This window comes from Ursus americanus, chromosome 12 (assembly GCF_024610735.1).
Source record: "Ursus americanus isolate L20-20 chromosome 12, mUrsAme1.1.p, whole genome shotgun sequence".
NCBI classification, from domain to species: domain Eukaryota; kingdom Metazoa; phylum Chordata; class Mammalia; order Carnivora; family Ursidae; genus Ursus; species Ursus americanus.
The window spans coordinates 56042893-56066705 of NC_142138.1; the positions used below are offsets into that span (position 1 = coordinate 56042893).

At 39.3% G+C, this 23813-nt stretch overlaps 1 protein-coding gene across 2 annotated transcripts in view; it reads left to right on the top strand.

Annotated features, from left to right (window-relative positions):
* NTNG1 (netrin G1) overlaps window positions 1–23813 on the top strand; it is a 311481-nt gene that overhangs the window by 195393 nt on the left and 92275 nt on the right. The gene's annotated exons all lie outside the window — the stretch shown is intronic.

Here is a 23813-nt window from a genome sequence, read left to right on the forward strand (position 1 = left end):
CCTTTCCTGCAAGACTCTAATCCTTCTTGGATTCCATCCTCATTTAGGGTAGTTTTTGATCCACTGGGCTCAAAATCTTGTCCCAGTACCATCTAACTCCATCACCACCACTCTCAAGCTCTAGGCCATAGAAAGGTAATAATCCAGTGACTTTAGCATTCACTTGAGTCCTTGGTGGTTTGCTTTTTGTTTGGGGTTTTTTGTTGTTGTTGTTGTTATTCATTCCTGACTTCAGTGGATTTTCCCTACTCTTACAGTTTTAAAAGTATGTATCAAAGTATTTTTAGATCTTGTGTTATAAGAAGGTTTTAGTATGTTCTAGACTGCCATAATGGGAGAAACAAACGTCTTTATGAATATTTTGGGCTGTTTATTTTACTAAAATACAAGTATAATTCCATTGTGAGGAATATACATATTCTGCATATATATGTATATCTATATACATATATTCACTGCAGTTTCCTTATCCACTTATTTATCGGTGGACACTTAGGCTTTTTCCATATCTTAGCTATTGTTAAGTAGTGCTTCAGTGAACATAGGCGTGCATATGTCTTTTCAAGTTAGTGTTTTCGTTTCCTTTGGATCATATTGGAAATACTGGATCATATGGGGTAGCTCTATTTTTAATTTTTTGAGGAAACTCCATACTGTTTTCCACAGTGGTGGAAAATGATTCAAGATTATAACATCTGTTTTGGATACCTTAGTCTTCATATCTATTTGTCAAACTCTTGGGCTCCAGAATCTTCACACAAATATGTAAGCTTAGCCAAGCTTAAATTTTAACTCCTTCATTTCTTTCACAGACATTTCACAGTTTCTTAAAAACTTGAAATGATTTCATTCTTTACTTGACTGGTCTAATATAAGTAGTTGAGAAATGACCAGAAATTCTGGATCACAAAGTGAACATTAAAAGAAAGAGGATGGGCTGGTTTTTAAAGCTAAGAGAAAAGTAGAGAAACTGGGGGTGGGGGCGGAATTTATTTTTTGACATAAAAAAATGTATTTTTTGACATAAAAAGATACACATAATGTTTTCGTCAGTGGTATTTAACAGTTTGTTTTTCACAGTGACAACTGTAAATTATTTACAACAGGCTATCTGGTCTTAAGCTTTGCAATTATATGTGGTTATAATGGTGAGTTAATATGAAATGAAGGATAATATTGATCAGAAACATCTGAAATATAGATGAAGTCTTTTTGTTAGAGAGAATATTGAAGCTGCACTTTATTTCATACATCTAAGAAACATTTAGAAACTCTAACAGAATCTATTGCATTACATCCTACTCAACTATGTAGGTCAAATTACTTCTTTTAAATTTTTGACTACTCTTAAAGAATGGATTATTTCATTGAAATATAGCATTAAGATCTTGAGATATATTGACTTTTAAGTAAACTATTCTTATGAACTCCATTTTAAACACTGGGAGAATAGATTTACATGTCCTAAGAATGCAATAGAGATTTTAGGTACAACAGCATGCAAAATCTGAAAGTAAATATCAAAATATGGCTTTTCTGTCTTTGTGGGGGGAAAAGTAAATGGGAGAAAATATTGCTGTCTTGACTAAGGGAACACCTCAATTTGAGTTATTTTTAAAGTTGAGTTTATCAAGCCTTCTCGATAAAGGTGATCGTCCAGAGTTGAGCACTGGAAAATAGATGGGTGTGAAGAGATAGTATGTAATTTGTTTTTCTTGGCATCTGTGATTCCCTCTTTGAAGAAGCTAGAATTAATCAACAGCAAGTGGCTGCTTGCACGTAGGTTTGGTCACTAGTGGGGGCTTTCTGTTCTTTTGTTCTGGCTGAATCTGTCCACAGTAACATTTTTCTTCATATCCAGTGCGTCTGCTATATCCCTGGTGTTGCTCTAGCCCACTGAAAATTTGGTCATCTTTTTCCAAAGTAATATCCTATGATATTAGAATATCTGTTTTGAAAGTAATGAATTCTAAAGAGCACCTTGAGATGATAATCAAATCATCCCAGGAAAAAAAGGGCCGAGGGTTTCACAATATCCACAAGCTGAGGTTGCTTGAAAACACACAATTTGAATTGAAATTTGAGCATATTTCTATCCTTTAGACATTATAAACTTGCCATAACACCCTGCTGGGAGGACAGCTTTGGTGCCCCAGAAGTAAAAGAGTTTAGCTGTGATTAAAGGATTGAGGTCTGTGCCTTGAACTGACAGATTCATTTTTGCTAGGCTTTCCCTGTTAATTCTAGGCTTGACAGCCCCACCATAAATTAGTCTAAATGATGGCAGACTATCACCAGGCTGCTCATTGTCTTGCAAAAAATCATAAAGTACTATTGAAAATGCAGACATCTCTATCACAGAATACTCTTCCATGTGGCGGAAACCTGAACAAGGCAGCTAAAACCACAGGAAATTGTGGCTCCCTCAATGCTGGTGGGGTAACAGAGATGTGGGCACACAAACAGAGCTAATGGGCAGAATGTGCCTGACTTCTGTGGTCTATGCTGTGATCCTCCCTTGTCTGTCTTCTAGAAGCTCATGACAATGCAATTACATCCTGCCAGCCCACTTTTTCTCATAACTGAGGTTGATAAATATAAACCGCAGCTTATGATTGGGAATCACAGCCTGAAGCAACGTGGCATGGACATTGATTCCAGAGAAATATGAACAGCAGATGATAACAGATTGATTGACTCAATCTGAACCCTATCACAGACCAGTTAAGACATCAGGAAATCCGAGCACCTTCTAACATCAATCTTAGATTCCACGAATACAGAGTGGACAGGTCCAGTTGTCAGATAAAGGCTTTATAGCCTCATTAGCCTTACTCATACTTTTCTCAGATGATCATTCCTCTGGGAATTACCCTTCTCAGCAGACCCAAGAGTAGGTACCAGAAGTCAGAGGTGGCATTTTCTATTTTTTGTCTTTGACAAGCACCCTCCCTTCTCATTTTATGTAATTTTATAAGAATCCTGTGTTCTTGAGTTTGGAGCTTCCTGTTTCTGTGATTAGAAAACCTAGAAGTGGTGGGGCACCTGGATGGCTCAGTCGGTCAGGTGGGCAACTCTTGGTTCCAGCTCAAGTCATGATCTCAGGGTCCTGGAATCAAGTTCTGTGTCAGGCTCAGCCCTCAGTGCAGAGGAGACTGCTCAAGGATTCTCTCTCTCCCTCTCTTTGTCTCTCAAACAAATAAAATCTTAAAAAAAAAAAAAAAGAAAAAGAAAAGAAAACCTAGAGATGTTTTCATTTGTAGTCACTGCTCATATCATTAGGTTGCTGAACAGTCAAGCATTGAACACATAAACTGTGCTTGTTTACCTTCAGATCTTAATGAAAAAATGCTAAGGCAGAGAAGACTAAAGAAAGAGAGGAAGAGAAATGGGAGTAAATATTTATTGGAAACAGTATTTTTCTCCAAAACCAACTACCATTAGGTGATCATTGCTATGTACAAATTCATATATTATGTAAGGTCAAAGAGGTCAGGCCCAATCTTGTCTTCAAATATATTTTATTTGGTCAACACAGTGTTTTAATTATTTTTTAATTTGAATACGCTTTTGTGGAGCCTATAACTTTCTAGGTAGTTGTATCTCCCACCACACCTTGTTGTCTTATACTGGCTGCGTTTATCTGCCTGACAGCTGAAAGCAGTTGAGTTGTGACCCCTTGGTCTAACACCGTCCAGTCAATGGCATTGACTTTTTGAGGAAAATGTCTACTGGGTACTTATTATATGCCAGGTACTGAACTTGACACAAGCAAAACAAAAGATTTTATCATTTCGGGCAGTGAAATGTACCATGAAGAAAAATAAATTTGGTTCAGGGAGAGAGAATGAGAAGACAGCCATTTTAGGAATGGTCTAAGAAGGCTTCTGTGAGGGCAGGATGTCAAAGCAAGAGTTAAGTGATGTGAAGGAGTGAGCCCTATAAAGCTCTGGGGGAAGAACTTTCCAAAAGGAGTAATATCAAGTGTAAAGACCCTGAAAAGAAACAGAAAGGAGACCAGTGTGGAGCACTGGAGGGGAGAGTGATACACACCGAGGTGAAGCACTTAAGCAAGTGCCAGATTGTTTAGGTCTTAGAAGCTACTTCAAGACAAGGGGAAGCCACTGGAAGATTTTTAGCAAGGAAATCAAGTAATTTAATTTATATGGTAATGAACAGATAATTTGTATTCCTAAGTAGTACGTAAATATTTCAACTTATTTTAAATTCCTAAAATATTTGCAAAATTAAATAACGCTCCTGAAATTTTCTCTGTATTCTTAATCTGCTTAGCTAATTACAATATGTTAGGAAACATTTATTGAGTACCTACTATGTGCAAAGTCTTATGCTAAGCTCTGTTTGCAGTGTAAGATCATTTCATACATGGTCCCTGGCTCAAAAAGCTTAGACGCCATTTTCTAACATCCATTCTCCAGTTACTGAGTATTTTCTGCTATGTCTCCAAAATATATCTGTTGCATTTTTCTTCCTATTACTATTAAAAAACGAATTAAGAACCTTAGTGTTTTTCTTTTTTAACATTTTATTTATTTGCCATGCAGAGAGAGAGCACAAGCAGGGGGAGCGGCAGGCAAAGGGAAAAGCAGGAGCCCCACTGAGCAAGGAGCCCAATGTGGGACTGAATCCCAGGACCCTGGGATCATGACCCGAGCCAAAGGCAGACGCTTAACTGACTGAGCCACCCAGAAGTCCCAAGAACTTTAGTTTTATTATTGATCAATAACTATGACACATAAGTCTGCTTCTAAAGGAACTCCTATGTTACTCCTTTAACTCTTTTATTAATTACCTTGATTTAAAGAAAAGCGTACTGCAATATGAAAGTTCACAGCTGCAGAAAAAAAAGGCAAAAGATCTTTGAAATGAGTTTGAGAAAACAAATCTTTTAATCACTGCCAGCACTCCTTATCCTGCTGAAAGCTGATATCATTTTTGACGCTTGGGAAAAGATTTCTATATGGAAGAAATGATAAACCGTTTGCGTCCTACTGCAATAACCCAATGAAAGACAGTGTTTGCTATTTCGGTTATGAGGATCACTTCGTAATTGTGGAATTGTGTCAAATTAGCATCATGGTTTCTCTTACCCTATTTTGTAGCGTCTTAGAGTATGACTGGCAGGGTCTATGGAACACAGAGCAAGAACAGGCTGGTTTAAATATGACAGAAACAAGGACGGGGCAGGGAAAGCCCTGAACGAAGTTGCAGGAAGAGTCATCTCACATCCACGCCTCATGCAGGCAGTGCTCTTATACAACCAGAAGGAATTTCCCAGACACCTCAAAAGCATCCACCCCCCGAAACCCACGCATCAGAATTACTCTGATCTCTATCCACTTTCCTTTGAGCCTTCTCTCTGATAAAGTTCCCCAAATCTGTGTGCCATGCTATTTCCCTCCGATAGCATAATTGCTTTTTTAAAGGGGTGCTTATATCTTACCTACCAAAGGAATAACTTGAATGGTGGAAATTCTAGATGCAGTAGCAGGCAGCATAGGAGAATTAGGGGCAAGAGGCTTTCTGTTCCCCTCGGAATGCCACCATTTGATGTCTACTCTGTGGTTGTTGGGTACATGGGACCACCTAACACCCATGGCTGAATGTGGTAAATGCTATGTGATTCTACTCCTTTCATTACCAAAGACTGAATATTCATTAGTTAATCCTCATTTTAGCTACCATCATGGTGCAGCAGGATCAAAGTAGGAAAACAAATTTGCACCTTATCCCAGCCCACGTGAAGCCAGAGCCAATAGGCACGTGATGTGGTGCCACGGAAAGAACTTTGGAGTTCAAGGACCTGGATGCACGCTCTGTCTCCTGCTTGCGGGAGGAGAGGTGTGGGGCACGTCCCTCAGGCTCCGAGACTCTTACGTCATCTGTAAAATCCCACAGAGTCGCTGTGAAACTTAAACACGGAGTATATGTTAAAACACTTTGTAAACTGTAAAGCACCAGGCGAATGATGCTATTTTCATTTTAAGCAAAAATAGAATAAGGGCAGATGAAGATTTCAGGATCCTCTTTTAGATTTGTCTTTTTTAAGTTTCTCTACCTTCTTAAACACTCTGTGTTTATTGTGGCTGATTCCTGGAGGAGGCGCTCAGGAGACCTTTCTGAATAAAGGCATGAGTTCAATCTCAGTGCCTCACCCTCTTCCTCCCTTCTTTGTCTGGGCGTTTCTTCTGATCTTTCTCTGGTCAGACAGGAGGTTGCCTGTAAGTAGTATTCCTGAGCCTTCGGTGTATCTTGTCAAATTGTCACTGTCCCATCATTTTGCCTTTATTTTATAAATATGAATTAGTCTAATTTTACTTCTCAAAATAAAGCATATTGTCATATGAATTTCATCAGTGTTTGAGAGAGTGAAGGCAGGGCTTATATTTTGGATTGTTTTCTGGAGAACACAAAGGGAAAGAGCCCCATTTCTAGAACAGATGGGCTAGAGCAGCATCCTGACCTCCGCCCATGAGGGGAGCACAGCATTGCCTTGTCTTCGCGTCAGAACCCTGCATGCGGGGCTCATCACAGACACTCTCAATCACGGAAGGTATGGAGGGCCGTTCGATCCAGCTTGACCATCATTGAGAATACACAGCGCACATGATTTAATCTACAACATAACCTACTTTCAATATTCTGCCTAATTTGATGGCTCCTTATTTGAACCATCGTTTGCGCTTAATAAATGTTAGCTAAGGAAAATGAATAATTATCCCATTATCCTTTCCCTGTCGAAAAAAGAAACTTGCTAATATCATCAGTCTATTTTCTGATTAATTCCATTCACATCGTGCTTTAATTCTCTTTTCCCCCTTTGGAATGTGGATCCTCTCTTTCCATTTATACAGAGATTGCCCATCCTTTAAACTTCAGCTCCAAGCTAATCACCAAGAGACACCATCCTGCTTTGATCATCGTCTTCTTTCTTACCTGAACTCAATTCAATTTAGTACTTAATCATTTTATATCTATATAGATACAGATTATATATATATATCTCCTGGGATATTATACACAATGCTCTTATTATTAAATAAGCCAAGTAAGACACAATGACATGTCTATCTAACAGTTTTCATTTTTGTTTTGACTATGTTATTCCACAGAGAACTGCCCCTTCTTTTTTTTTTTTTTTTGGATTGCCCCCCTGTGACCAGTGAAGGGAAGAACACAGAATAGACGCTAAGTAAATCTTTGTGCTTGACCAAATAATAAGAATGCATGAGTATTTATGTAATAAACTGTTTACACTTCTTTTATTGAAAATGTGATATAGTGATATTAAATAGTAGTTCAAGTCACTTCACTCTAACACAATTATTTCTAGTTTTGCAAAGTGCCTTCCAAGGCTTTTCCACATCTCTATATATTGTATATACTCATTTTCGGAATGCACTTACCATTTTGTATTCTGGATTTTCATTTGTATTTGGCATAATCACTTCAGTAATTTTCCATAATCTTCATGATTATCGTGTTAACTGCATAATAATACACGGCATAATATTCCCTTGTAGGAGAGTACCATAGTTTTATTAAGCTATTCACTCATTATTAAACTTTTGACCTTTTCCCATTTATTTTTCATAAGTAACACTTCAGTGAAGACCTTCATAATAAAGGCTTTTTTATTGTTGTTGTTTCACTTGGATTAGTTTGTTCAGATATATTCTAGGAATGAGTTGACTTAGTAAGAAGACTCACATAATAGTCTTATTAAGTGTTACATACTACTTTGCAAGGAGCTTCTGCAGCCATTTATGATGTGCCCAGTAGGGTAGAGAATATTCTCCAGTGAAGGTCCGAGGGTGGTAGCCAAGCTATAGCCCTTGGTTCCCAATCAAGAAAGCAACACCATCATCTTATTCCTAGCGTTCATTGAGCAATTGTTCTGTGCTGGGCAATGTCCTAAGTACTTTGACTGCTTATTATTGACCCAACCTGAATCAAGTATTATTATTCTCCCTTCACACTGGCTCAGAGTGCTAAATTCCTACCTAGGTCAATTATATAGTCAAATACAGAACCTGGAGTCCCAACTCAGATCTGTCCAATACACACCTAATAATCTCTCTACTTTTTGTCACCCACACCCCTCATTGTTTAAATAAGTATTTTCCAAAATACAGCACCTACAGTACTGAGGAGAAGCAAAACATTTTCACACAATGCACAGTGATACATTCATTTCGATGAGTATTAGAAAAAAATATTGAAACAATCATGTTTTGAATATTACTGGATTTAATATGTAATTTAATAATTATTGATTATTATTATATAATTATATAATATTATTATATAATAATTATTATATAATATTATTATATAATAATATTATATAATTTATAATTATTAATTATAAATTATTATTACAATAATAATTTAATGTAATTAAAATTAATTTTACCTGTTGCTTTTTACTTTTTTGAATATGGCTAGTTAGAAAATTTTAAGTTATATACGTGGTTTGCATCCGCAACTCACATCACATTTTTATTACAAAATGCTAACCTATAAAACAGTTGAGATCCGATATATTGACTGGGACTATGGTACATAGTCCTTCTACTGAAGGACTTCATTCAGAATGGTCAAAGTCAACCCTAAGATCTTATCTTCATTCACACCGTAACTCCATAACTTGAGCCTGTAATACAAATGGTCTCTCCCCCCATCAAAAAAAAAAAAAAAAAAAAAATTGATGAACCACACCAACAGAAGGGCCACCAGTGTGATGAATGACTTACTGATACTACACATTAATCCTTCCTGGCACTCCAGAGCCCATAAGAAACAAGTGGATTTTAGCCCCATTTTTGAAAAGTTAAACTACAATAAAAAAAATTATACACATGAATGAATATATTTACTCATTTGCATATAGGTAAACCAATAAAATTTTATACATGCATATTTTATCATCACTTACCATATGTGATATAATGATGTCTATAAATAAAAAATTCAAATTCAGCCATAATACAGAATAGACAGAATCTTCAATGAAACATAATCATATTTTTGCATATTTTTTCTATATGCCACTTGGCATAAGATATGATTTGTAAGAACTACTTAACATAATCCCTCAGGATCTGAATTCATAAGAATTTAAAATGTATTTTAAAGGTCTAAAACTACATTGAGTTTGTTTTGCTTGGGGGAGGGCAGATTTTAAGCATACCACTGTTATGCTCAAGCATTATTTTATTTTAGATTCTTTCAAAGCTATATTAAACAGTATGAAATTAATCTCTCCTATTTCTCCAGCAGCAGTAAACAATTCAACGGAAACTCCATTTGCTTTCAGTTCATAAATGTACTATATTCCCCACTGTGTCAAAGTAGCTTCTCTACTTTGCCTCCTCAGTAAGTTGATCTCAGATAAAGATTCTGCTGCCCATGTCTGTTCCAGGCAACAATGGCAGTTGACATAGATCGGTAACAACTCAACTGGGTAGCTCTGTGAGTGTTTGGGGGGTGGGGAATAAAAACATAGCTGAGAGTTAAGTAAGGTTTTTGAATGGTATTGCAACCATGTCCACTCAGTGATAATTTCATCTCCACAATTTTAGATCTTCCACACAACGAATTGTTCCCTTTCAGTGACACAGTAGGGAGAAAAGTGCAGGATACCAGCTGGCAATTGCTAGTATGGAATACTACCTACAAATATAGATCGGAAGTTGTGGGTCATCACTCACATCTCAGAAGGACTTTTATAGGATGGCTACTGAGCAGATGTAAGGGCACTTTTAATTAAATATAGACCCAAAAATCTGTCTCAAAGTCAAGTTTGTTGTGACACATTCTCTCCAGAGACCCGGAAATTCATAGCTAAAATTAACTTTAGAACAAAAAGGTTTAGAGTCAAGGATGATATTCCAGCGGGTCACAAAATGCCAACCCAGGGGTGTAGATCTGTAGGCAAAACTCCTATAAGGCTGCGTATGTGTGTGTTTGTATTTAAAGACGCTCAAAATGAAAGGATAAAGTCAGACCTCAAATCTTTTCCAAGTTTTATCATTATAAGCTACTGGGATAATATGAAATCTTCCACACTTTATATCTAGATTGAAGTGATGCAGAATTAATTCACCTTGTCTACAGGGTATTCAAGATGTTTTCTAATTTTTAATTTTTTTCTGGGAAATTAGGAGAAATTATATGGAATAATTTTGACATTTCCATTTCAAGACATTTTTAATTCATTTTGTCCACGAAAGCTATAGACCTTTAAATTTTTAGTCATCTAGAATCCAGTCTTGGAATCCAAGAAGCCTAGAATTCTCTGTCAGAGTTACTGTACAACATCTTGATTAAATATTTATCAGTTTCTTAAAATGTATATTGCTTGCTTGATCTATTGAATAAGCATATATTCATTAGTCTTCTTTTTACAAAGAGCTGCTAGGCAGGAACAATGTCTTTTATCTGTTTTCTGTGTGTCTTGCACACTATGGGTGCTTAATAAATGTTTAATGACATTAAGCTATATGATAAATCACTAGTGTCCTACAGATATAATTGGAAAAGGAGCTGAATCTTGAATGGGGACTAGGGCATTTTAAACATGTTCCTGCCAAAAGCAGGAAGTGTAGATCTTAATAGTTGCCCAAAATTGATTTTTTTATATATAGGACCCTAAGAAATGGAGATAAGAAGTAGAAACATACAGATTTGAAATTCCTTGGAGAAGGGCACTGAATCTTCTGAATATCGAACACCCGTATGCCTAGCTCATATCAGACACTCGGCAAATAGTTGTCGAGCGAATCATTATTGTTACAGCCTAACAAAGTTCATTTGCTATCGTGATCAGATTTACTCTCAGGAAAATGTTTTCCTGTGTGATTTTTTAAACCATAGAATATCATTGTGTGTATAGATCCCTATTGTCTCCCAGTCAAACCAGGAATGTCAATGTTACTCTAATTGAATGACATTTTTTTTCCTCTTGTAATACAGGCAAGTTTGTAATTATAAACTATAAATATATTATGTTATATATTTATACATTTATTAATATATGTATAAATATAAATTATAAAATAATAAACAAAACATATTCCCAATATATGAGCCATGTAGATATCCCCTAGTTCCTAGCCTACTAGGGTTACTCTATCCTAAGCTCTTTAAAAAAAAAAAATGGCTGAAACATCCATCCGACATAGAGTAGGAAACCCTTTATTCTATTTCCATCCCCATTGTTTCCAGGGTTCTTGGAGAATTTTTCTAACTCCTCATTACTTTTTGTTCCATGTTCCTACTTCAATGGTCTTCACTGTGTCTCTCCTCTCCCCTCCCTTCCCTTCCCTCTCCACCACGTGAACTTGGTGTGTGCAACAGGGGTGAATCAACAGGGGTGAACCTCAGGCCACAATCTCAGGTGTGCAAAATACCACAGTTCTTTATTGCCTTTACCTAAAGAAAAAAATGGGTGATAGAATTCTTTAGTACATGTTGCTCATTTCACCTGCGTTTATAACATTCCTATATGGTAAGTGTTGTTGCTATCCCCATTTTACAGATAGGGAAGCTGGGGCTGAGAGAAGTTAACTGACTTACCTAAAGTTTCACAGCTGGTAAATAAAGTGCTAAGAGCTGAATTTAAGACTCTTATGTTTGGGGGCACCTGGGCGGCTCGGTAGGTTAAACATCTGCCTTTGGCTCAGGTCATGATCCCGGGGTCCTGGGATGGAGCCCCAAGTAGGGCTCTCTGCTCAGCAGGGAGTCTGCCTCTCCTTCTCCCTCTGCCCCTCTTCCCCACCCTCATGTACGTGCATGCTCTCTCTCTCCCTCCCTCTTGTTCTTTCTCAAATAAATAAATAAAATCTTTTAAAAAGGCTCCTATGTTAGACTTCTAAGTCTGCTGTGATTCGTTGCTTCGGTCATTAGAGGTACTGCATAAGTGATGTAATACAGTGAGCACTCACTGAGCACTGTGCATGTAACAGCATTCTCCTGAGTCTGTCACATGTATTATTTTGTCTGATATTAACATCCCATCCCAGCTTCCTTTTGATTAGTGTTAACAGGATGTATCTTTTTCTTTCCTTTAGTAGGCAGTATATAAATGCTCTGGCTTTTTGATCTCTATCTTAATTGGCTGTTAGATTTAGATTAAATGTGATTACTGATATGCTTAAGTTGAAGTCTAACATCGTGATATTTATTTTCCATTTGTCCCATTCTTTGTTTATTTCCTTTCCTCTTTTTCTGCATTTGTTTGGCCATTCATCAGTGGCTCCCAGCTCATCTCTGCCTAGAAAATAATAATAGTAATAGCAATAGTTAACATGTATTAAGTATTTCTATTAAGCTAGTAACTCTTCTAAGCACTTTTTTTAACTCATTTAATCAGCACAACATTCATATAATAGTAACATTATTAGTATGCCCATTTTATAAATGGGGAAGCTGAGGCATTGCGAAGATAAGAGGATTGTCCAAGATCACATACTAGTTAAAAGGGCAAAGGCCAGCATTCCAACCAGGAGACCCTGCCCCAGTGCCCACGATCCAGCCCACTCTGCTGTGTTACCTTTGCTCTGCCCAGACCCTCTGAACTTTGGAATTTACATATGCCCTGAATCGTGTTTTTTCCCTAAGTGTCTGACAGGCCACACTCTGAATTTCAATTTGTATGAGGAGAGGTGATTTCTAACCTGATTGCTGAATAAATAAATTTTATTGAATAATTTCTTGGTTTTCTTGGTCCCAACCTCCAGTCTTCTGCTGCTCCCCAGCTATCCAGCCAGGCACGTGTAAGTGCCCACTCTTCACATTCTTCCCTACTCTTCACACTCACAGCTCTGTTCACTCTGAACTATTTGAGTGATACCTCTTCTTTCCCCACTTATTCATTAGTTTCACAGCAGGGCCTTATTTAGAATAACAGTGAGACAGAGTAAGGAGATGCAGCTCTGCTAGGGGGAGGTTTAGGTCGCCCAAGCTGATAGAGGTGGCTCCAGGGTCCCTCCGACCCCTCTCACCTGCTTACAAGCGGCTAATCGGGTGCTTGCAACACACCTGTTTTCCCCAATGACGGACACCTTCTTCCTTAAAACAAGGCTGTTAAATTTAACAACACTTTCTGGAAGGTTTGGGGGAACACTGAAGAATCACACTGGGAGTGGATGACTAGTTTTAGAGACTCGCATTCAATCTTAAGCGGCTCCCAACTCCCAAAAGGCGTCACTCAGGGGTGATATGGTGGCCTGGGCAGGGAGGAGCATCTCATCACCACTGGCTGGAATCTTCAGCCACCACCACACCCCATAGTCCAGGTTCCGCACTTCCTGGCTACAGAGAGGGAAGGAAAACCTCCTTTCTATCTCCAAAGCCCACCTAATTGCCTGCCTCAGGAAGATGGAGAACTTCCATTTCCTCCAAGGTACATTCCCACCCAGACCCAGAGAATGTGGTCACACCTCCTGGCCCATGTGAAAACAACGGTGCTTTTCAACAGTACGTTTCTTCAAGTCTGTCTAATCCTCCATAACATCATCTTGTGGCACCAAAATCCAGTCCACGCTGGGTGTGCCAAGCTTCATCCCATTCCTCTTCATAGCATTTTCCCCCCAAAGAGAATAGGGGATCACACCACCACATTCCTCTCGTGTCATACACTCCCCTAATTTCCTATGAGCAAATGCAAAGGTAAGAGGACGCGTGTGTCTCCCAGGGGCCAGTGCGTCTTATCAAAGATGGGGTAGCGTGCGTTATGATTTAGAGGAGAGTCTCCTCAAAGGCTTGGATCTGCAAACGACACACCAAATTGACATCGCTAACCAGAAACCTTACTGTATCAAGCAGAAACATCTGCATTTGAGCTAATTTCACAGGCCTCTCCCAAGAACACTGGGTAGGAATGCGCATTACTGTGTGTGAATGAAAAGCTCGCTGAGGTGTGCTCTCCAGAGTTTGCCACATCGATGTAATCTACCGCGGATGTGTCCAGCAGAGGCCCCAAGTGACAGTTTTGCAGGTTCAATAAATATTAAAATACATTTTCTACTAAATATCTTCATTTAATGTAAGTACTTATTTTTTTAAAAAATGAAAAACGAAATTTTGAGTGCTTATAATGTGAAAAACTGAAGCTCAGAGAAATAAAACAACATCTCGAAGCCACACACACAGCTTCTTAAGTGGTGGCCAATAGACACTGTGCTTCCCCAGGCAAAAAAAATGACTGGTCATGGGGAGCGCCGGTGTCAGCAACAGAAGCACACCCCCCACCCCTCCCAGTCTCAATACCTTGCCTGTGACCCTTGAGGATATTTCTGATGAGGTGAAAAACTGAGGGCAGAGCTAGGGGAGAAGCTCAATCCAGAGATACAGCCACGTGACTGCTTTAGGAGACAGAGTCCTTCCTAGAGAACAAGGGTGTTGAAAGTGATCAGAATGAAAAAATCAGGGTCAAACATTCCAAATCAAATCATCTACCAAGGCAGAAACCAGGATGCATGCACAGTAATCCAGGTTAGACATGGAGATTAGAATCTCTGATACATTAGGGTGGGGGACAACTTTGGAAGGGAGTCGCCACCCTGGGAATCGGGAATAAGGCTGTTACCCCGAAGGCACCAACGCAGTAAGGCAGGGTGCGTGCCGAGCCGATGTCAGGAGCACCAGCAGAATTTCAGGGAAGGGGAAAAGCGAAGGTATGGGTTCACAGATCAGAACAGACTAGAGACAGAGAGGCTAGTCTGGCCGACCTGAGTGTCTTGACAGCCTTAAATCCCTAGAGCCCCCGCAGAGGCACCTGTTCCTCCTGGCTCGTCTGGCGGGTTTGGGCCTGGCCTGCTTGCTTCCCGGCAGGGTCCTGACACCAATCAATGGTGACCGCTGGGTCCCACACAGACACCTTCATCGAACAGAGGGCACTGTGTCGGGCAGATTCGCTGTCAGCCTCATATCTTACTCTCTGTCATAAAGCTCTTGTGTTTACCAGTGCATTAAATATAACCCGGCAATAGAAAATCCTCATTTTCATGCTTGAAATATATTATCTAATGGCATATCTATTTGACTTTTACTACATGCCTTTCATTCCTCTAAGTGAGGTAATTGACCTTTACTTTGCTACCCTGTGGATTAAAAGGCTGCACCACACTCTGCATTTGATATTTCCAGCCTTGCAGGAGAAGCAATTTTGATTTGCTTTTGTTGCGGAGCTGCTCTTTGGGCGGGCCCTCAAATGAAGAGAAATCTCAAGGCCCAAGACTGCATCGTGGCAGTTATTGTCACCATCATGTGGCTTTTATTAGAAAAAGCACAGGTCACTTCGTTTCTATGGCCATCTCTACGGAATCTAAGGACTGTGGGCCTGTAAGACTACCAGAACCTTCCACCTCAGTTTCAGATGACATATCCTCACTCCCCGCTTCCAGTGATGTTGTTTAGGGATCAACAGCGTTCTTCAGATTTGGTTCAAGCACCCGAAAGTTTAACATCGTGTCCAAACTACACAATTTGTGTGAGAGAGAAAAAAAAAATAATGTTATCAGTAAGAGCTTCGGTTGTCGGTCAACCACGTGTACGCAGACATCTTTTGCGTGATAATTTAGCACTAGCATTATATAGAATTCTACAAGGGGTTTGGAAGCCTTGGCTTTCTCTGGGGCCCTTTAGCTTTCCTTCCCACGACCAAAATGATGACAAGGATAATGAAGACAATGATGACGAGGAGGATGGTGACGATGTTGATGGGGACGGTGATAATGACAGCCAATATTTACTTTGTGCCAGGCACTGTTTTTTAAGTGCTTTGAAGAAAATAATTTGTTATTCTTCATAATAACCTTACGAGTCGGGTACTATAATCATCCAGTGCTACAGATGAGGAAACAGAGGCATATAAACGTTTAGTAACCTGCCCAAGGTCACACTGCAAGCAAGTAGTAGAACCAGAATCCAAATTGAGGCAGTTTGGACTTGAGAGGCAGAAGATCCTACGACAAGTTTGGATCCTTATGCATTTGGACAAGTTGAATACACAAGGAGGGTATTGTACTAATTACTGCCTTCTTTCTAGAGAGTTCTCAGGCTGGATCAGTTAGACTCTGACGGTATAGGATTCCTTCCTGAACACCCCAGGAGGGATTCAGAGCCCCAGGGGAAGACAGTCAATCAGTGAAACCCTGTTACATAAGGAACAAAACTCACTCTCACGTGGTAACTAAAGAATCAACAGACATGGACAGTGGGTAGGGGGAGCTTCTTACTTACTGGGAAGGCAGTGAGTGATGGTCGAGGTCTTTGACCTAACAGTCTCATAGTCTTCCTTCCTATGGTTCCTCTTGCAATCTACTAATGCGTCTCTGTCTTCTTAGTTCTGTGTCCGCCGAGACACAGATCTGGATACAAATGGTATATTTGGGAAATAATTCCAGAAAGCACTGTGAAAGAATAGGAAATAAATGAAGCAGAGAGGAAAAGTCAATCAGGGTGCTGTTCCCAGAAATGTTTCCCTAAGAGGCAAGGAAGCTGGAGTATTTATCCTCAAACATCCATTTCTTCATTGGTTGGGGGTTGCTCTTGGGAAGTTAATTCACCTCTACCTTGTTCAAGCCAAGCACCAAGCACGCTAAGGCAAAAAACCAGAATCACTACAGAGGCCATGATGCTTTTGTTACACACTTTTTTATCTTTTCATACACTAAGTCGTATCCCCCTCTCTGTTCCTTCCTATCAAGTGACTTTGATAACCTGTTAAAACCAGAGCCAAAATCTTTGGCAACTAAAAGCATGTTAGAAAAAACTCAGTTTTTGAAACCTTGAGGAAAAAAATTATTGGCTCACTGTGCTCAAAGTATCAGTAATGGGACTCAGAAAGGGAGGCAGGGAGGTGTGTGGAGAAAAATTAAACCAGTATGTTTCCATATTAAAACAAGTTTGGTTTTATATCTTACTACATGTAAACCCTCTAGGTCTGGTTTTATCTTCCATCTATAAAGTGGGGCTAGTGATACCTGGGTAGGTATCACTACACATATAAGTTGCTGTATAGATGAAATAGCATACCATTAGGAAAAGTACTCTTATGGATACACATTTAAATACACAACAAGCAGGGCGCCTGGGTGGCTTAGTCGGTTAAGCGGCCGACTCTAGATTTTGGCCAAGTCATGATCTCAGGGTCTTGGGATCAAGCTCCATGACAGGATCTGTGCTCAGCAGGGAGTCTGCTAGAAGATTCTCTCTTGCTCTCTCCCTCTGCTCCTCTCCCAACTTGCGCACTCTCTCTCTAAAATAAATAAAATCTTTAATAAAAATTTAAGAAGAACACAGAACAAGCTCCAAAAATGCCAGCTGATTTATTATTTTATTGTTATTATTATTCCTCTGATCCTGTGTTTCCCACATTTCCGCAGTGACGGAATGGGACTGGATAATTCTTTCAACTAATATTTACAAAGAGCCTATTCCGTACCAGGCACCATGATAGGTCTTGTTCGGGAACTGGGGTTTCACCCTGCCTACCACCTGACCTCATGACATTCAGTCCTGATCCCTTTCTTTCACACTTTGGTGCCTCACCATGCATTAAAGTTTCTTCTCTTTCTTTTGTTAAATATAAAACAAAAATGAGAAGACCTCATGACCCTAGAGTAGTTAAGTTGAGACAACAGGCCCCTTCCTTCTGTGGATTATTGTTCTGAGATTGTTCAGAAATAGTAAAATCTTAACCATACGATCTTATGTATTGTAAGTGTTTAACAAATATTTCATAATGATTGATGATGACAGCCAAGTGGGAACTAAAACTTATCAAGTTGACCTATTTATGAACTGTTCATGGTGGCACTTGACATGCTATCTCATTCCAAAGTTAAAATAAAGGCTAACCAAGTCATTCACTGTCATCTCTATTTTACAGATGAGGAACAAGCCTAAGGTCAAACAAGTTAAACGTGATCATAGAGATATTCAAATTCAGGTCTTCTCTAACTCCAAAATAGAGCACTTTCCACCTTAACTTAAAAAGTCAGTTCATTTTACAAAACCATAAACAAAAACAAAACAAACAAACAAACAAAAAAACACTTTTTATAAAAATCATGTAAGGTTAGAACCAGCATACTTTGAAATCATCCGGCATATTCTAATGCCCACCTCCTAATGATAACATATGTCTATTTTCCAAATCTAAATCCTTGGCAGAAAAATCTGGCTGACCAGATTTTTCAAGCCAGGCCATAAATTTTGGGTTGTTGAACAATTTACATAATGACTGCTTTTGGGTGGTACATCCAGTCTAGTTCTATCAGCTTGGGAGGTGGTAGAATCATGGAGAAGCAACACGGTGCATTGTTTTAGGATATTTTGGTTGCTAGTAACAACAACAACAACAGAATTCAAACTAGCTAAACAAAATAGAGACTATATTGGCCCACACATCTTGGAATCTGGGACAGTTAGATTCAGACAGGCTGGCAGCAGGGACTACACAAAGTCATCAGGATGTTGTCCCTACCACTTGGCTTTGCTCTCCCCTGTCCTGGCTTTATTTTAGGCTGAGATTCTCCATGTTGTGGACAAGATGGCCATGACCAGTTCCAAGCCACCTGCTACCAGGTTAGCAGTACCATCAGTAACAGGACTTCTTACCCTCATATTCTCAGCAAAGGCCCCAGGGGCGAATGTCACAAGAATTAGGTCCTGTTCCCATCCTCAAACAATCACTGTGTGATTGATGGAATGGATTGGTAGGCCGAGCTCAGCCCCTCTGCTCATCTTGGGAGCTGCAGGTTGGAATCCCCCACGTCAACCTCCCAGCTTGAGGATGTAAAGGGGTGGTCCCACAGAGGTTGCTACCAAAGGAAGAAGGAATTTAGGGGGTGCAAAAACTGCAACATGCATACCCTCTACACTTTAGACACTGCCAGAAGTTGGGGTCAGTCAGGCAGCCAGTATCAGGCATTTTTCAAACACAAACCAAACCCTTCACATTTCAAAGAAATTAGCCCTGAAAGCCAGTGTAACCCACCCAAAGTGATTCAGCTGGTTAGTGATTAAACCCAGGCCTCTTGATCATATCATTTGACTCTAAAATATGACTGTGATCCATATTAAATTATGTGAAATTTCACTTCTCATGACGCTTCACTTCTCACACATTTGGTGCAGACCCCACCTCTGAACGTTTAGTCATATAGATGGAGAGACTTTGATGATGACGATGTTGATAAATCTTGTAGCCAACTACCGTCTAGTTATTTTTCCCTGACCATATCCTATCTGTTGGATCGTTTGAGAGCTCATTGCTGTTCTTCATTTCTCTTCTCAGGGTTCTTCGTTTCTTTGCTGTAGAGCCTTTGTTTCCAATCATAAGTGACACACAATTTAGGTCATCGGTCACAGAAAGTGAGATCAGGCTCTTTTAACTGATCAGTTGTTGTTTTTTTCCCTTTCCCTTCCCTTCCTCTCTCTCTCTCTTCTTTTCTTTTCTTTTCTTTTTTTTTCTTTTCTTTTCTTTTCTTTTCTCTTTTCTTTTCTTTTCTTTTCTTTTCTTTTCTCTTCTCCTTCTCCTTCTCCTTCTCCTTCTTCTTCTTCTTCTTCTTATCTTTCCACTTCAACTTTTCCAGGGCTTGCTAGCAAAAGTAGGCCACCAAATAAAGGGAAAAAACAAAGGTTTTGCTGGGTACACTCTGCTCTATTGGATATTATTTTATTTCTCAGAAAAGGGAGAATTAGAAGAAAGCTGTTTCCCCCAATTTTCCATACCACCCATGGGAATCTAATTCAATTCCCTCTAAAATTCTGTAGTAAAAAGTAAAAATACAGAATAAGTTTGCTCTATTGTCTTCTTTTGCACAGGTGTGACTTGATTTTTTATTCCTAGTCATAAAGCCGTTTATTCAGGCTGTTTCATCTCTAATCAGATTCTAATATAATGATTTGAGGAAATAAGACCTTTTTTGAGTGGATAAGTGTACATATTTAAAAGATTTCAAAACTCACCTGACAATCTAACCTGATAGAATCCTACAGTATCAGATGGCTCTCAGCTCTTTAGCCAAAGCCTTACTGAACTCAGGGGCTTTGCAGAGCACAAGAGGACTTTAGGTTTATTCTTGCCCTATTTTTTCTTTTGTCCCAGTTTCTCCTAGAAAAAAAGAGAATTACATTTTTTAACCCAAAAAGCATATTAGAAATTATCATGGAATAGTTCACATCAGTTGGAAGCAAAAAACAGGTGAGAAAAGTATTTCACTTATGTGGTTCTATAAAGAGGAGAAAAAGAAATCTAGCTTAGCAGTTGTTGACTATAAGCCACAACATGGACCAGGATGTGTGACAAGGACTTGAATACATCAACGGTCTTCATTATTGCTTTTTATGTCAGGAATATATTCCATTTCTAAAAATAGGAAAGCTCTCTTAAACAGAGTGGGGCTTGTTTTCTTCAAGCAAGAGCACATGGGGAGGTGGGCAGGCTGGGGCTCGGTGTGTAAAAACACCATCAGGCCTTAGTTTCCTTCTAGTGTCCAGCTTACCCATCTTTGAATGGAGCCTCCATTCTTATGTCCATAAAGCCTGAAGTCCCTCTAGTATTTCTGTCTGGATCCCACATAAGAAAAAGGAAGAAAGGGCAAAGTGAGAGAGGTAAAAAAAAAAAAAAAAAAAAAAAAAAAGCAGAGAAATGATTCCTTGTGAGCTACCCCTTTTAAAAATATTTTCCAGAACACCCCACCAAGTGACTTCTGGTCACATCCCATTCGTTAGACTATATGACATGGCCAACTATAGAAGCAGGGGAGCCTAGGAAATGAGTATTTTAGTTTTCCCATGTGTTTTAAAGAGAGAGTCAAGAGAAAAAGGGATGTAAAGGACTTTTAGATAGCCAAGCTGTGTATTTGCCATCTCTCTCCATAATAGTAGCTGACATTTCTTGAGTACTTACTATCTACCAGAATCTGGGATACATACTTTACATGGTTTATTTCATTTAATCTTCGTAACAATGCTGTTATTGGTACTAATAAAAGTCTATGTTGTAAGTAAGGAAACTGAGACCCAGATGGAGAAACCCGCCAGGTTCATAGTAGAGCTAGGACTTGAACTCAGACCCTTTCTCTCCAGAGTTCAAGCTCTTAATGCCATGTTGTCCTATCTCTCTTATAGAATCTGGTTCTGTGAACAATGATCATCTTTATTTCTGGGACTGGAGACCCCTAAATTTTCTGTTTTCTGGAAAAGAATTAGAATGTAAAGATTCACCATGCATATCTTAAATATCTAGGGTCACCTATTAGTTGCTAATTGGCCTCAGATTAGTTTAGTTTTAATTTAGCAAGCTCTTTACCTCCCAATCTCCAGATTGATTGGTTCTGCAGAGAACAGTGGCAGTCTCCATTGCGATAATTATCTTGTTATGTCTTTTATCCTTCGGCACCTCTTATCTAACCAGATTCCTCATGAGTGTAATAAACAGGTCACAGGGCACCATCGTATACCTACTCCAATCCCGGACGATGCATTATCTCAAATTTATAAGTTCCTATTTTTATTTTATTTCATAATCATGGTACTCTAGTCTCCCTGGAAAGCTTTAGAAATAGAAAAGGGCTATTTTTAATATTATCTTTAAAAACCAGTAGTTTAGAGAGTCATGTAATCTGATGCTTCACTATGCGTAAGTTTAGGGTTTACAGTAAGGTTTAAGTGGAGCTTTTAGAGGGCTTCTTAAATGCCATAAGGATGTCCAAGTCATTTGTTGCTTAAATGTATAAGAAGGACTTCTGGTCCCTGTCCTATCAATTTTGGGGGCAAATAAATTACGTATATTTTAAAAGATGGTAAGGTCCCAGTGTCTGAGATAAAGATCTCAGCTTTATTTTATACTCCCAGAGAAAACTGTGTAACTGTAAATTTCTTTGTTTAAAAAAAAAAAATCTAGGGGGCACCTGGGTGGTTCGGTCAGTTAAGCATCTGCCTTCAGCTCAGGTCATGATAGCAGGGTCCCGGGATCCAGCCATGTCTGGCTCCCTGCTCAGTGGGGAGTCTCCTTTCTGTCTTCCTCTGAGTCTCCCTGCTCCCCGCCCCCACTCATGCTCTCTCTCTCACACTTGCTCTCAGTATCTTTCAAATAAATAAATAAAATCTTTTCTAAAAAAATCTAGACCATTCACTCTTCAAAAACAATTCTTCCAAGAACAAAGTTCAGCAGAGGAAAGCCCCCATCAACCAGGGGCCATATTAGCTACTCAATATATTGCAGAAGAATGAGCACAAAAGCTATGTGGAAACCTGCCCTCTGGGTTTGCAGGGCAGACACCTAGAGTCCTAGCACCCCTCTTTCTTGCACGCTTCTCCTGTAATACAAGAATGCAAACACAGGTTAGATGTCCAGCCGCTTCGTTGGTCTGTTAGCATGTGGTTGCTTTCCAAACATTGTTCTAAGTAGATGTCTATTTCACATTGAACTTTGACCATCACATAGTTTATAAAAATAAATCTTCTGAAAACAGTTTGGCTTACAAGTGGTAACTACTCTCAGACTCCAGGTTTTATTCATGAAGAAAGGAATAGGAGAAAGCTAGAAAGATTTAAACCCTCTCTTTCCTCATGGAATCAGGATTAGACCAGACCCATTTGATAGTTGAAGATCTGGTCTTTTGCTCTAAGATAGAAATGATACTAGCAATAGGTTATATTAAATTATTACGTGCTTACTCTGTACCAGGTGCTGTGTTGAAATATAAGTTCAGATGTGTGTAAGAGACTCGCATTAACAGTGCCTTAAACAAACTAGAAATTTACTTCTGTCTCCTTTCTCTTGGGAGTTAGGTGCTGCACGGCTGGAATGGTGGCTCCATCTGGAACCACCTTCCCCTGACTTCAGTGAATGCTGCCCTAGGGCCCAGCATTCCACTAATTTGTGGTTACTGCCATGGTCCATGTAGTCCAAGGTGGCTTAACACCATGTTCAGGTTCCACGAAGCAAAGTAGAAATGGAGGAAGGAGTGCAGCCCAACAGGAGTATCACAGACATCCCTCCCACTAATAGGCCAATGGTGGAACGTAGTCACATGGCCATATCTGGCTCGAGGAGGTGCTGGGAAATGTAGTCTTTATACATGTAGAATGTGCACCCAGCTAAAACTGTAGTGGTGTGGAAACAGGAAGAATACGTCAATTAGCAGTCTCTACTGCCTTGTACTGTATCACGTAAGGCTCCCAACAACCCCTCAGGTAGGTATTTTATGATTCTCATTTTACAGAGGAGTAAACTGAGCTGAAGGAACTTGCCTAAGTACCTGCAAAGCCAGATTACTTGACCTCAGAGCCCAAACTCTTATCCCCTGTTTTCTGACATCTGTTTTGGACAAATACAATATTTCTTTCAGTTTATTTTTTCACTTATTTAATGTACAATTCAGTGGTTTTTAGTATATCCAAAAAGTTGTGCAACCCTCACTATTCTTGAATTCCGGAAGACTGTCATCACCCTTCAAGAAAACCCCCATCCATGAGCAGTCAGCCCCCACTTGCCCCTCTCCCCAGCTCCAGGGAGTCACTCATCTACTTCCCATCTGTATAGATGGGCCTATTCTGAGTATTTCCTATAAAGGAAAGCATACATCATGTGGCCTTTTGTGTCTGGCTTCTTTGATTTAGAAAAATGTTTTCAAGGTTTTTCTATATGGGAGCATGTGTCGGTACTTCATTACTTCCCCCCCAAATAATATTCCATTATATGCATATATGACATTTTGTTTATATTCATTCATTGATGGATGTTTGGGTTGTTTCCCTTTTCTATTATG